Below are 14,710 nucleotides of genomic sequence, written 5' to 3'. Positions count from 1 at the left end.
AAAAGTCCATATTATGTCGAGAACAGCTCAAATAACATCACGAAGTCCATCATTACTTTAGACTTTAAGACATGAATGAAGGTCAGTCCGTATGGAACATTTCAAGAACTTTGGAAGTTTCTACAAGTGCAGTTGCAAAAACCATCAAGCGCTATGATGAAACCGGCTCTCATAAGGACCGCCTCAGAAATGGAAGACCCAGAGTTACCTCTGCTGCAGAGGATAAGTTCATTAGAGTTACCATCCTCAGAAATTGCAGTCCAAATAAATGCTTCACAGAGTTCAAGTAACAGACACATCTCAAGATCAACTGTTCAGAGAAATGTGGGAATCAGGCCTTCATGGTCAAATTGCTGCAAAGAAGCCACTACTAAAGGACATCAATAATAATAAGATAATTGCTTGGGCCAGGAAATACGAGAAATGGACATTATACTGGTGGAAATTTGTCCTTTGGTCTGGAGTCCAAATTGGAGATTTTTGGTTCCAACCGTCGTGTCTTTGTGGGTCGCGGTGTGGGTGAACGGATGATCTCTGCATGTTTATTTCCCACCGTGAAGCATGGAGTAGGAGGTGTGAGAGTGTGCTTTGCTGGTGACACTGTCTGTGATTTATTTAGAATTCAAGGCACATTTAACCAGCATGGCTACAACAGCATTCTGCAGCGATACGCCATCCCTTCTGTTTTGGGTTTAGTGGGAGTATCATTTGTTTTTCAACAGGACAATGACCGAACACACCTCCAAGCTGTGTAAGGGCTATTTTACAAAGGAGAGTAATGGAGTGCGGCATCAGAAGACCAGGCTTCCACAATCCCCCTACCTCAACCAAATTGAGATGGTTTGGAATGAGTCGGACCGCAGAGTGAAGGAAAAGCAGCCAACAAGTGCTCAGGACTGTTTGAAAAGTATTCCAGGTGACGCTGGTTGAGAGAATGCCGAGTGTGCAAAGCTGTCATCAAGGCAAAGGGTGAATTTGAAGAATCTCAAATGTAAAATATAGTTTAATTTGTTCAACACTTTTTTGTTACTACTTAATTCCATATGTGTTATTTCATAGTTTTGATGTCTTCACTATCATGCAATGTAGAAAATAAAGAAAAGGCATTGAATGAGTAGGTGTTCTAAAACTTTTACTGTATGTTGGTATTTTTTGCTGATACAGGCTTGTCACATGTGACTTAGTCATACGTTTGGATGTACGTATAAGAGCCGTTTGGGTGTGACCGCAGTATGTGGCATCCTGTTTTCACAATCTACAGGAACTATTCTGAACAGACAAGCTAAATCAGCTTTTACACACCATGTTCTGTCCCTGTTTCCACCCATCTGCTAAACTGCCACATAGACAAAATAGGTTGTACTTTTTCTAGAAAAGGAGAGAGACCACTTTGTTCGTTGGGCTTTCCTACCGATGCACTATTGAGTGGTTGTTATTGATTGCTTCATTTTTGCAAATCTTACAGTTTAAGTTGTTTTGAAGAATACAGTTTCTCCTTTTGGTTAGAATTACCACCACAGGTGCCATTGATACTAGTTGCAGTCGCACACATTGACAGTTGCTAAGTATTGTGAGGTTAAATATCCTACTGTGCACTTATTCTCCCCACTGGCCCATTGTGTGCAGCTACTGGCTACTATAGGAAGGAATAATGATGATGACACAGATGATGCAATGATGATGTTCTTTGCAATTCAAGATCTGAAAGATTGCACAGTATACTCAGTGATTATTTTACGTTTCAGTGACAAGGGATATTGCGGAAGATGGAAAGAGGTGAACGGACGAATAGAGTAGGAGAATTATGAAGGGATAGAGAGACAAACTGAGTTAGTGAAAAGTACCAATTTATGATTACTGTAAAACTTCAATTAAATGCGGTCTCAAATAGCCACTTGTCCCTTCTATTAGCCGGGCAATGGCACACATTTCAGCAAATTAACACCTGTTTCAAATAAAAGCCTGGTCTAAATTAATTGTTTACGAAGTTTAGACAGTTCTATAACAGCCACCAGGGTATAATGCATTATGAAATAATTCATTATTGGAAGTGTCTTCACTGCTCTCCATCAACCCAGAATGATAAAACTTGCTATATGCATTCGTAACAGCCTATGTAAATGTGTCCAGACTCAAAATGCATACATAATTTTGTCACACAGGTGGTGCGTTATACGATCTGCATACATAACAGCTCATGGCCTATAAATATAAGGAATGGCATAAAGGTGAAAAACGGTGAAGCAACATATCTTTATGTATTTCTCTTGGATTCAGATGGAGTTATTCTACTCCTCCAGGCTCATTTTACCAGATGTAAGGATGAGAACTAACACTAAACTTTTTGTGTGTGTGACTCGAGAAAGAGAGAGAACAATCTCATCTATAGAATGCAGGCCCAGTTAGACCGGAGACATATGTCTTACCTGCACCACTAATGATAGAATGGAATTTGGCTGTAAAGTTTGATCACAGAGACATCCATCAATTGTCAGCTTCAAAGATATCTCTAGTAAAACCCCTGTCCTCGACACCCAGACTAGCTGCAGGAAGCTAGAGTGGACACCATAAAACTCACCCTTGGCAGGCCAGTCTTACTCTTAGTTACAGTTGAGTCGGAAGTTTACATACACCTTAGCCAACTATATATAAACACGTTTTTTCACAATTCCTGACATTTAATCCTAGTAAAAATTCCCTGTCTTAGGTCAGTTAGGATCACCACTAATTTTAAGAATGTGAAATGTCAGAATAATAGTAGATAGACAGGTAGTAGACAGCTTTTATTTCTTTCATTACATTCCCAGTGGGTAAGAAGTTTACATACACTCAATTAGTTTTTGGTAGCCTTCCACAAGCTTCCCACAATAAGTAGGGTACATTTTGGCCCATTCCTCCTGACAGAGCTGGTGCAACTGAATCAGGTTTGTAGGCCTCCTTGTTCGCAAACGCTTTTTCAGTTCTGCCCACAAATTTCTATAGGATTGAGGTCAGGGCTTTGTGATGGCAACTCCAATACCTTGACTTTGTTGTACTTAAGCCATTTTGCCACAACTTTGGAAGTATGCTTGCTGTCATTGTACATTTGGAAGACCCATTTGCGACCAAGCTTTAACTTCCTGACTGATGTCTTGAGATGTTGCTTCCATATATCCACACAGTTTTCCTGTCTCATGATGGCATCTATTTTGTGAAGTGCACCAGTTCTTCCTGCAGCAAAGCACCCCCACAACATGATGCTGCCACCCCCGTGCTTCACGGTTGGGATGGTGTTCTTCGGCTTGCAGGTCTCCCTTTTTTTCCTCCAAACATAATAATGGTCATTATGAAAAAACTGTTCTACTTTTGTTTCATTAGACCAGAGGACATTTCTCCAAAAAGTACGATCGTTGTCCCCATGTGCAGTTGCAAACCGTAGTCAGGCTTTTTTATGGCGGTTTTGAAGCAGTGGCTTCATCCTTGCTGAGCGGCCTTTCAGGTTATGTCGATATGGGACTCGTTTTACTGTGGATATATACAGTGGGGGGAAAAGTATTTAGTCAGCCACCAATTGTGCAAGTTCTCCCACTTAAATATGAAAGAGGCCTGTAATTTTCATCATAGGTACACTTCAACTATGACAGACAAAATGAGGGGAAAAAATCCAGAAAATCACATTGTAGGATTTTTAATGAATTTATTTGCAAATTATGGTGGAAAATAAGTATTTAGTCACCTACAAACCAGCAATATTTCTGGCTCTCACAGACCTGTCTTCTTTAAGAGGCTCCTCTGTCCTCCACTCGTTACCTGTATTAATGGCACCTGTTTGAACTTGTTATCATTATAAAAGACACCTGTCCACAACCTCAAACAGTCACATTCCAAACTCCACTATAGCCAAGACCAAAGAGCTATCAAAGGACACCAGAAACAAAATTGTAGCCCTGCACCAGGCTGGGAAGACTGAATCTGCAATAGGTAAGCAGCTTGGTTTGAAGAAATCAACTGTGGGAGCAATTCTTAGGAAATGGAAGACATACAAGACCACTGATAATCTCCCTCGATCTGGCGCTCCACGCAAGATCTCACCCGGTGGGGTCAAAATGATCACAAGAACCACACGGGGGCACCTAGTGAATGACCTGCAGAGAGCTGGCACCAAAGTAACAAAGCCTACCATCAGCAAGGGCATTGAAGATGAAACGTGGCTGGGTCTTTCAGCATGACAATGATCCCAAACACACCGCCCGGGCAACGAAGGAGTGGCTTTGTAAGAAGCATTTTAAGGTCCTGGAGTGGCCTAGCCAGTCTCCAGATCTCAACCCCATAGAAAATCTTTGGAGGGAGTTGAAAGCCCATGTTGCCCAGCAACAGCCCCAAAACATCACTGCTCTAGAGGAGATCTGCATGGAGGAATATGCCAAAATACCAGCAACAGTGTGTGGAAACCTTGTGAAGACTTACATAAAACATTTGACCTCTGTCATTGCCAACAAAGGGTATATAACAAAGTATTGAGATAAACTTTTGTTATTGACCAAATACTTATTTTCCACTATAATTTGCAAATAAATTAATAAAAAATCCTACAATGTGATTTTCTGGATTTTTTTTACAGGCCTCTCATCTTTTTAAGTGGGAGAACTTGCACAATTGGTGGCTGACTAAATACTTTTTTGCCCCACTGTATCAGTTTGCAAACATTGTAAAAAATATACATATATCATTGCGTTAATAAAGCCGCATACAAACACGTTTTCTTTTTGTTTTCTTGAGTAGGCAGCTCCAAAATGCAAGTTTCAGCCTAGCTCAGTGCTTTCTGTGGTAGTGGGGAAATCCAGCAGGAAATCCAGAGCGTTGCGCCGTGATTGGCTCAGTGTTCTGTCACTCATGGGGACACTACGTCACCGACAAGTCTAAGGGTAGAGCTAGAAAATTCAAGCCATAGAGTTACATTAGAAGTGCCTATCCAAGAAGGCTCATTATGACGTTAAATCACATTATATTTACAGTTGCTTTGACTGATGTTGACATGATCAGTCCATACTTTCAAAATCTTAGCTAGCAGTCATCATTACGGATCAAGTCGATAGTCTACTTGCAAATCATTTTTAATCCTTGTCATCTGAAGATAAATAATGAAGGGAAATTACATATAAAATGTATCGGTGCTCATCGGCCATTGGACATAAACATTGCACAACAAGTTGGAAATCGCAAATTCGACAATGAGTTGTTTGTAAGGAATCAGTGTGGCTAACTGCAAGCAATCATTAGCCAGCTATTCAGAGGAGTGGCTGCGTGGTCCCAAGTCTAAGATTTGGGTCTCTTTTCCTAGTTGATTAACATTCAACATTGACCATGCTGTCAATGAAGCATGATTTGTGCCACGCTCAAAACAACTGTTAACTCAGAACTGCAAAATCTGACTTTAGTGAGTTCAACACAACTGGGAACTTGGGAAAATATGAATGTGAAAATACTTAATTGTACATTTGGAACTCGGGCCTCTTTCTAGAGCTACGACCTGAAGTTCACTGACGTCATCATGATTCAACCTTTTTTTTCTCGAGTTCCCAGTTGTATTGAAAGCACCATAAATCCAGAGAATGCCAGACTTTGATGACAAAATTTGCCCACGAAGGACAGCCGTACCACCTTCCTCTTCAAGTGAGCACAGCACAATAACGTGAGAGCAAAAATGTATGGTATACTGCTGCAAAAATTATGAAATATATGCCAGTGAGAAATGTATACTGTTGCTAAGAAAGTAATACTAAGTGTATGTTGTGTAGTAAGCTGTTAGAAGCCCATGTGCCTCACCCTAATGATTTGGTCTATTTTCACTTCTTAATTTTGAATACTGTTCTGACTTTGTGGTGCACATGTAGCCTATAATCGTTTGAGAAATGTAATCATCGAATATTGTAAGAGCTTTCGATGTATGCCTATAAGACCCCTTTATTTATCCTACGGTTTTGACTTGGTGTACAGGGAGACCACTGTAAGAACGACCCATGTTCTGAATTCTGTTGCTGGACACTTCAAAAGTGCTGAACAAATAGTTATATTGACTACGTCCGTCCTAGCTCGCTAATTAATGTCTTAATCGAAATTACCGATTGCCTCTTAACCACTTGTCGTCCACTTATGCCATAGTTTGTACATCTCAGTTGTCAGTAGAAACCCCATTTGTTTAAGCAAGTCAGCTGTATCAGGAATGTTTTTTTAAAGGCAGTAAATTGGGCTGATCACCAACAATGACGAGACAGCCTACAGGGAGGAGGTCATAGACCTAACTGTGTGGTGCATGGACAACAACCTCTCCCTAAACGTGATTAAGCCAATGGAGATAATTGTGGACTACAGGAAAAGGAGGACTGAGTACGCCCCCATTTTCATCGACGGGGCTGTAGTGGAGTAGGTTGAGAGCTTCAAGTTCCTTTGCGTCCACAATGCAAACAAACTGACATGGTCCAAGCACACCAAGACAGTCGCGAAGAGGGCATGACAATATCTATTCCCCCTCAGGAGACTGAAAAGATTTGGCATGGGTCCTCAGATCATCAAAAGGTTCTACAGCTGCACCATTGAGAGCATCCTGACCAGTTGCATCACTGCCTGGTATGGCAACTGCTCGGCCTCCGGCCACAAGGCAATACAGAGGGTAGTGTGTACGGCCCAGTATGTCACTGTGGTCAAGCTTCCTGCCATTCAGGACCTCTATACCAGGCGGTGTGAGTGGAAGGCCCTAAAAATTGTCAGACTCCAGCCACCCTAGTCATATACTGTTTTCTTAATTTTTGAAGGTATCTTTCTTAACTGCATTGTTGGTTAAGGGCTTGTAAGTAAGCATTTCACTATCTGTGGTATTCGGCGCATGTGACAATTTTAAATAATTTTTTTGACTATAGAGGGTTTTACGGACATCAAAACTTTTCAAAGTAGCTGGACAAGTATCCAATATATATAGAAAGAGAGAATGTCCACTCACCTTTTTACTGCTTCCAAATATTGTAGGCCTATGTTTTATGAACATATCCGGAACCATCTTTCAGATCAGTTCACATTTACACATCTCCTGAAGTTGCATTGCAAGCACGCCACTGACGTTGTCACCGTAAAACCAGGAAGGTGAATCATTCTAATACGTTTGGTTATAATAAAATTAAGAACAACAAGCAATCCTTTTTTAAAACAACAACAGTAAGTACAGTGCCTTGCAAAAGTATTTGTCCCCCTTGGCGCTTTTTCCTATTTTGTTGCATTACAACCTGTAATTTAAATGGATTTTCATTTGGATTTCATGTAATGGACATACACAAAATAGTCCAAAGTGGTGAATTAAAAAGAAAAAAAATTACTTGTTAAAAGAATTCTTAAGAATAAAAAATGGAAAAGTGGTGCACGCATATGTATTCACCCCCTTTGCTATGAAGCTCTTAAATAAGATCTGGTGCAACCAATTACCTTCAGAATTACCTTCAGAATTACTTAGATTACACACAGGTGTACTTTAAGTGTCACATGATCTGTCACACGATCTCAATATACAGTACCTTGCGAAAGTATTCGGCCCCCTTGAACTTTGCGACCTTTGCCACATTTCAGGCTTCAAACATAACATATTTTTTTGTGAAGAATCAACAACAAGTGGGACACAATCATGAAGTGGAACGACATTTATTGGATGTTTCAAACTTTTTTAACAAATCAAAACTGAAAAATTGGGCGTGCAAAATTATTCAGCCCCTTTACTTTCATTGCAGCAAACTCTCTCCTGAAGTTCAGTGAGGATCTCTGAATGATCCAATGTTGACCTAAATGACTAATGATGATAAATACAATCCACCTGTGTGTAATCAAGTCTCCGTATAAATGCACCTGCACTGTGATAGTCTCAGAGGTCCGTTAAAAGCGCAGAGAGCATCATGAAGAACAAGGAACACACCAGGCAGGTCCGAGATACTGTTGTGAAGAAGTTTAAAGCCGGATTTGGATACAAAAATATTTCCCAAGCTTTCAACATCCCAAGGAGCACTGTGCAAGCGATAATATTGAAATGGAAGGAGTATCAGACCACTGCAAATCTACCAAGACCTGGCCGTCCCTCTAAACTTTCAGCTCATACAAGGAGAAGACTGATCAGAGATGCAGCCAAGAGGCCCATGATGTCTCTGGATGAACTGCAGAGATCTACAGCTGAGGTGTGAGACTCTGTCCATAGGACAACAATCAGTCGTATATTGAACAAATCTGGCCTTTATGGAAGAGTGGCAAGAAGAAAGCCATTTCTTAAAGATATCCATAAAAAGTGTTGTTTAAAGTTTGCCACAAGCCACCTGGGAGACACACCAAACATGTGGAAGAAGGTGCTCTGGTCAGATGAAACCAAAATTGAACTTTTTAGCAACAATGCAAAACGTTATGTTTGGCGTAAAAGCAACACAGCTGAACACACCATCCCCACTGTCAAACATGGTGGTGGCAGCATCATGGTTTGGGCCTGCTTTTCTTCAGCAGGGACAGGGAAGATGGTTAAAATTGATGGGAAGATGGATGGAGCCAAATACAGGACCATTCTGGAAGAAAACCTGATGGAGTCTGCAAAAGACCTGAGACTGGGACAGAGATTTGTCTTCCAACAAGACAATGATCCAAAACATAAAGCAAAATCTACAATGGAATGGTTAAAAACTAAACATATCCAGGTGTTATAATGGCCAAGTCAAAGTCCAGACCTGAATCCAATCGAGAATCTGTGGAAAGAACTGAAAACTGCTGTTCACAAATGCTCTCCATCCAACCTCACTAAGCTCGAGCTGTTTTGCAAGGAGGAATGGGGAAAAAATTCAGTCTCTCGATGTGCAAAACTGATAGAGACATACCCCAAGCGACTTACAGCTGTAATCGCAGCAAAAGGTGGCGCTACAAAGTATTAACTTAAGGGGGCTGAATAATTTTGCACGCCCAATATTTCAGTTTTTGATTTGTTAAAAAAGTTTGAAATATCCAATAAATGTCATTCCACTTCATGATTGTGTCCCACTTGTTGTTGATTCTTCACAAAAAAATACAGTTTTATATCTTTATGTTTGAAGCCTGAAATGTGGCAAAAGGTCGCAAAGTTCAAGGGGGCCGAATACTTTCGCAAGGCACTGTATATACACCAGTTCTGAAAGGCTCCAGAGTCTGCAACACCACTAAGCAAGGGGTATCACCAAGCAAGCAGCACCATGAAGACCAAGGATCTCTCCAAACAGGTCAGGGACAAAGTTGTAGAGAAGTACAGATCAGGGTTGGCAGACCAGGCAAGGAGGGCATTAATCAGAGAGGCAACAAAGAGACCAAAGAAAACCCTGAAGGAGCTGCAAAGCTCCACAGCGGAGATTGGAGTATCTGTCCAAATGACCACTTTAAGCCGTACACTCCACAGAGCTGAGCTTTACGGAAGAGTAGCCAGAAAAAAAGCCATTGCTTAAAGAAAAAATTAAGCACACGTTTGGTTTTCGCCAAAAGGCATGTGGGAGACAACATATTGAAGAAGGTACTCTAGTCAGATGAGACTAAAATTGAGCTTTTTGGCCATCAAGGAAACGCTATGCCTGGCGCAAACCCAACACCTCTCATCACCCCGAGAACATCACCCCCACAGTGAAGCATGGTGGTGGCAGCATGATGCTGTGGGGATGTTTTTAATCGGTCGGGACTGGGAAGCTGGTCAGAATTGAAGGAATGGTATATGGGGCTAAATACAGGGAATTCTTGAGGGAAACCTGTTTGTTTTCCAGAGATTTGAGACTTGGACGGAGGTTCACCTTCCAGCAGGAGAATGACCCTAAGCATACTGCAAAAACAACACTTGAGTGGTTTAAGGGGAAACATTTAAATGTCTTGGAATGGCCTCGTCAAAGCCCAGACCTCAATCCAGATTGCTGTACACCAGCGGAACCCATCCAACTCGAAAGAGCTGGAGCAGTTTTGTCTTGGAGAATGGGTAAAAATCCCAGTGACTAGATATGCTAAGCTTATAGAGACGTACCCAAAGAGACTTGCAGCTGTAATTGCTGCAAAAGGTGGCTCTACAAAGTAGCGACTTTGGGGGGTGAATAGTTTTTTTGGTCTTATTTCTTGTTTGTTTCACAAATCAAATCAAATTTTATTGGTCACATACACATGGTTAGCAGATGTTAATGTGAGTGTAGCGAAATGCTTGCAGTAATATCTAACAAGTAATCTAACAATTTCACAACAACTACCTTTTACACACAAGTGTAAAGGAATGAATAAGAGTATGTACATCTTAAATATATGGATGAGCGATGGCCGAACGGCATAGGCAAGATGCAGTAGATGGTATAGAGTACAGTATATAGATATGAGATGAGTAATGTAGGGTATGTAAACATTATATAAAGTGGCATTGTTTAAAGTGACTAGTGATACATTTATTACATCCAATTTTTTATTATTAAAGTGGCTAGAGATTTGAGTCAGTATGTTGGCAGCAGCCACTCAATGTTAGTGATGGCTGTTTAACAGTCTGATGGCCTTGTGATAGAAGCTGTTTTCCAGTCTCTCGGTCCCAGCTTTGATACACCTGTACTGACCTCGCCTTCTGGATGATAGCGGGGTGAACAGGCAGTGGCTCGGGTGGTTGTTGTCCTTGATGATCGTTTTGGCCTTCCTGTGACATCGGGTGGTGTAGGTGTCCTGAAGGGCAGGTAGTTTGCCCCTGGTGATGTATTGTGCAGACCTCACTACCCTCTGGAGAGCTTTACAGTTGTGGGCGGAGCAGTTGCAATCGAGATGCTCTCGATTGTGTATCTGTTAAAGTTTGAGTGTTTTTTGTGACAAATTTCTTCAGCCTCCTGAGGTTGAAGAGGCGCTGTTGTGCCTTCTTCACCATGCTGTCTGTGTGGGTGGACCATTTCAGTTTGTCCATGATGTGTGCGCCGAGGAACTTAACTTTCCAACTTCTCCACTACTGTTCCGTCGATGTGGATAGGGGGTGCTCCCTCTGCTCTTTCCTGAAGTCCACAATCATCTCCTTTGTTTTGTTGACGTTGAGTGTCAGGTTATTTTCCTGACACCACACTTCGAGGGCCCTCACCTCCTCCCTGTAGGCCGTCTCACCGTTGTTGGTTATCAAGTCTACCACTGTAGTGTCATCTGCAAACTTGATGATTGAATTGGGTGGGTGAAAAGGGAGTACAGGAGAGGGCTGAGAACGCACCCTTGTAGGGCCCCAGTGTTGAGGATCAGCGGGGTGGAGATGTTGTTTCCTACCCTCACCACCTGGGGGCGTCCTGTCAGAGTCCAGGACCCAGTTTTTTATTTTTGTAGTCCGTGATTGACTGTAGACCCTGCCACTCATGTCTGAGCCATTGAATTGCGACTCTACTTTGTCTCTATACTGACACTTAGCTTGTTTGATTGCCTTGCGGAGGGAATCACTACACTGTTTGTATTCGGTCATGTTTCCGGTCGCCTTGCCCTGATTAAAAGCAGTGGTTCGCGCTTTCAGTTTTGCGCGAATGCTGCCGTCAATCCATGGTTTCTGGTTGGGGAAGATTTTAATAGTCGCCATGAGTACAACATCACCAATGCACTTGCTAATTAACTCGCTCACTTAATCAGCGTATACATCAATGTTGTTGTTCGATGTTATCCGGAACATATCCCAGTCCACGTGATCGAAGCAATCTTAAAGCGTGGAATCAGATTGGTCGGACCAGCGTTGAACAGACCTGAGCATGGGCGTTTCCTGTTTTAATTTCTGTCTATAGGCTGGGAGCATCAAAATCAAACAAAGGTCGTGGTCAGATTTGCCGAAAGGAGGGCGAGGGAGGGCTTTGTATGCATCGCAGAAGTTAGAGTAACAATGCTTCAGAATGTTACCAGCCCAGGTCACGCATTCGATATGCTGATTAAAATTTAGGGAGCCTTGTTTTCAGATTAGCCTTGTTAATGTTCCCAGCTACAATACATGCCGCCTCAGGATATGTGGTTTCCAGTTTACATAGATTCCAATGAAGTTCTTTCATGGCCGTCGAGGTGTATGCTTGGGGGGATATACACGACTGTGATTATAATCTAAGAGAATTCTCTTGGTAGATAATGTGGTCGGCATTTGATTGTAAGGAATTCTAGATCAGGTGAACAAAAGGACTTGAGTTCCTGTATGTTGTTATGATCACACCACGACTTGTTAATCATAAGGCATACACCTCCGGCCTTCTTCTTACCAGAGAGATGTTTGTTTCTGTCGGCGCGATGCGTGAAAAAAACAGGTGGCTGTACCGACTCTGATAACGTATCCCGAGTGAGCCATGTTTCCGTGAAACAGAGAATGTTACAATCTCTGATGTCTCTCTGGAAGGCAACACTTGCTCGGATTTCGTCTACCTTGTTGTCAAGAGACTGGACATTGGCGAGTAGCATACTCGGGAGCATTGGGCGACGTGCCCGTCTACGGAGCCTGACCAGAAGACCGCTCCATCTGCCCCTTCTGCGGCGCCATTGTTCTGGGTCGCCTGCTGGGATCTGATCCATTGTCCTGGGTGGTGGACCAAACAGAGGATCTGCTTCGGGAAAGTCCTATTCCTGGTCATAATGTTGGTAAGTTGACGTTGCTCTTATATCCAGTAGTTCCTCCCCCCCCCCCAAGAAATCTATTTTAATTCCAGTTTATAAGGCAACAAAATAGGAAAAATGCCAAGGGCGATAAATACTTTCGCAAGTCATCTAAAGTGTAATGATATCATAAAATCATCAGGATAAAAAAGACACACATTGCTGTTGAACCAGCCTTCGTTATAGTAGGCCTAAGCAAGGGCTTGTGTTTTGAACAAGACATTTTTACAGGTTACAGTAAACTTCTAAATTGTCATGTCTCGTTTCATGATGGGCATGGTCATTTAGGATTTTACTTACGTCCAAAACAGGACCTGGATGGCTAAAATAATGTAGGCCTGCCTAAAATACATAGATAAAAAGGGAATGTCATCTCACCGTTTTACTCCTCTCAAACTTGATGTTCTAATAAAGCTTTGGTGATTTAAGATTTATTTCCAAGCTGTCTCAGGAGCCAAACCCTCTTTCGACAGTCTTGACTACTTCGCTATTGCATTGGGCAGACAAAAAAAGCAGTCATTGAGAGGAGGGGAGGCTATGCTTGGTTTTTAATGAAATAAAACAAGATGGTAAACAACGTGAGTTTTTTATGGCTACTCTTGTTCGATGCGCATATGGGCAGTCTGTGTCACGTCTGGATGGGTTGCGTTTCCCCTGTCAAAATTCATACCATGACTAACTGCGTAAAACCAACTTTTGGTTGGTCTTAAATATCCCTATTAGCTGCCTGAAATGATTACTTTAGATCATGTTTTTAAGAACAAAACTCAAATATTCCCACCCTGCCCATCTGAGCCCAAGCGAGCTGCTATAAGACAGGTAAGTTGCAGAACCTGAAGTTAATGCTGGAAAATGCCAATGCTCCAGTTTTTACATGACGAAATTGCAAACGTGCGTTTGACACTAGCCTTAACACCAGCCGAAAATAGAGCCCACAGGGTCTTAATAGGGCGTTGGGCCACCGCAAGCCACCAGAACAGCTTCAATGCACCTTGGCATAGATGCTACAAGTGTCTGGAACTCTATTGGAGGGATTTGACACTATTCTTCCACAAGAAATTCCATAAATGCTTTCGCAGGCACTGCTCCAGAATTTCACATTAGTGTTCAGTTGGGTTGAGATCTGGTGACTGAGACACACACACCCTTTAAACCCCCTATGCTCCTTTGAGACCCCTCTTTCAAAGTCACTGAGATCTCTTCTAGCCATGGTAGCCAAATGAATGGGCAATTGGGCATTTGTATACATGAGCCTGAGCATGATCGGATTGTAATTGCTTAATTAACTCAGAAACCACACCTGTGTGGAAGCACCTGCTTTCAATATACTTTGTGTCCCTCATTTACTTAAGTGTTTCTTTTATTTTGGCAGTTACCTGTCAATATGCTAAGCATGAAATAAGGATTAACCACTAGTATACAAATGTAATACAACCACATCCCTAACATGCAGTCATTGGTCTGCACTCAGCAGACCACTGGTAACAGTCACAGCAACCTATCTAAAGGGAGAAATCATCCAATTCCGCTGTCCTTCCCCTTAACCAATGCAGAATGCCCTTGACACAAAGAGAGGCACTGTCAAGGTTAATTGGGATGTTGGGCTGCCGGAGGCTATAATTTAGACAAACGTCTGTGTTAAACTGTAGCAGATGAGAAGGCACTGCATCTCAGTGCTAGAGGCATCACTAAAGACCCTGTTTCGATTCCAGGCTGTATCACATAGGGCGGCACACAATTGGCCCAGCGTCGTCCGGGTTTGGCCCATGTAAATAAGAATTTGTTCTTAACTGACTTGCCTAGTTAAAGGTTAAATACAAATAAATAAATACAAAAGTTGTGTGGTGTCAAATGCAGCTGTTTTTTTCATCTCAATATCAAATAATTTCTGGGTAACAATGTGATTACTGTGATTGTTTTCAATGAAATTGATCAAAAAGAAACAAATCACTTCTTTGCAAAGGGCAATTTCTCAAGCAAGAATTTAGCTTAGACTGTCTGGGAGTGGTTTGAATGGGGAAGGGAAAACTGAAAATTATGTTATTGGCAGATAGGTTTGGTTCTCATTGGTCTATTAACTCATTTTCCCCAT

At 41.9% G+C, this 14,710-nt stretch overlaps 1 protein-coding gene across 2 annotated transcripts in view; it reads left to right on the top strand.

The window, feature by feature from the left end:
- The window catches only part of slc2a9l2 (solute carrier family 2 member 9, like 2), a 237,020-nt gene that overhangs the window by 162,865 nt on the left and 59,445 nt on the right, over nucleotides 1-14,710 (top strand). The gene's annotated exons all lie outside the window — the stretch shown is intronic.

The sequence above is a fragment of the Oncorhynchus mykiss genome, chromosome 17 (genome assembly GCF_057628025.1).
Source record: "Oncorhynchus mykiss isolate SJ-2025 chromosome 17, ASM5762802v1, whole genome shotgun sequence".
Taxonomy (NCBI): Eukaryota; Metazoa; Chordata; class Actinopteri; order Salmoniformes; family Salmonidae; genus Oncorhynchus; species Oncorhynchus mykiss.
The sequence above is the reverse complement of the archived record's forward strand: the minus strand, read 5'-3'. Positions and strand labels throughout refer to the sequence as shown.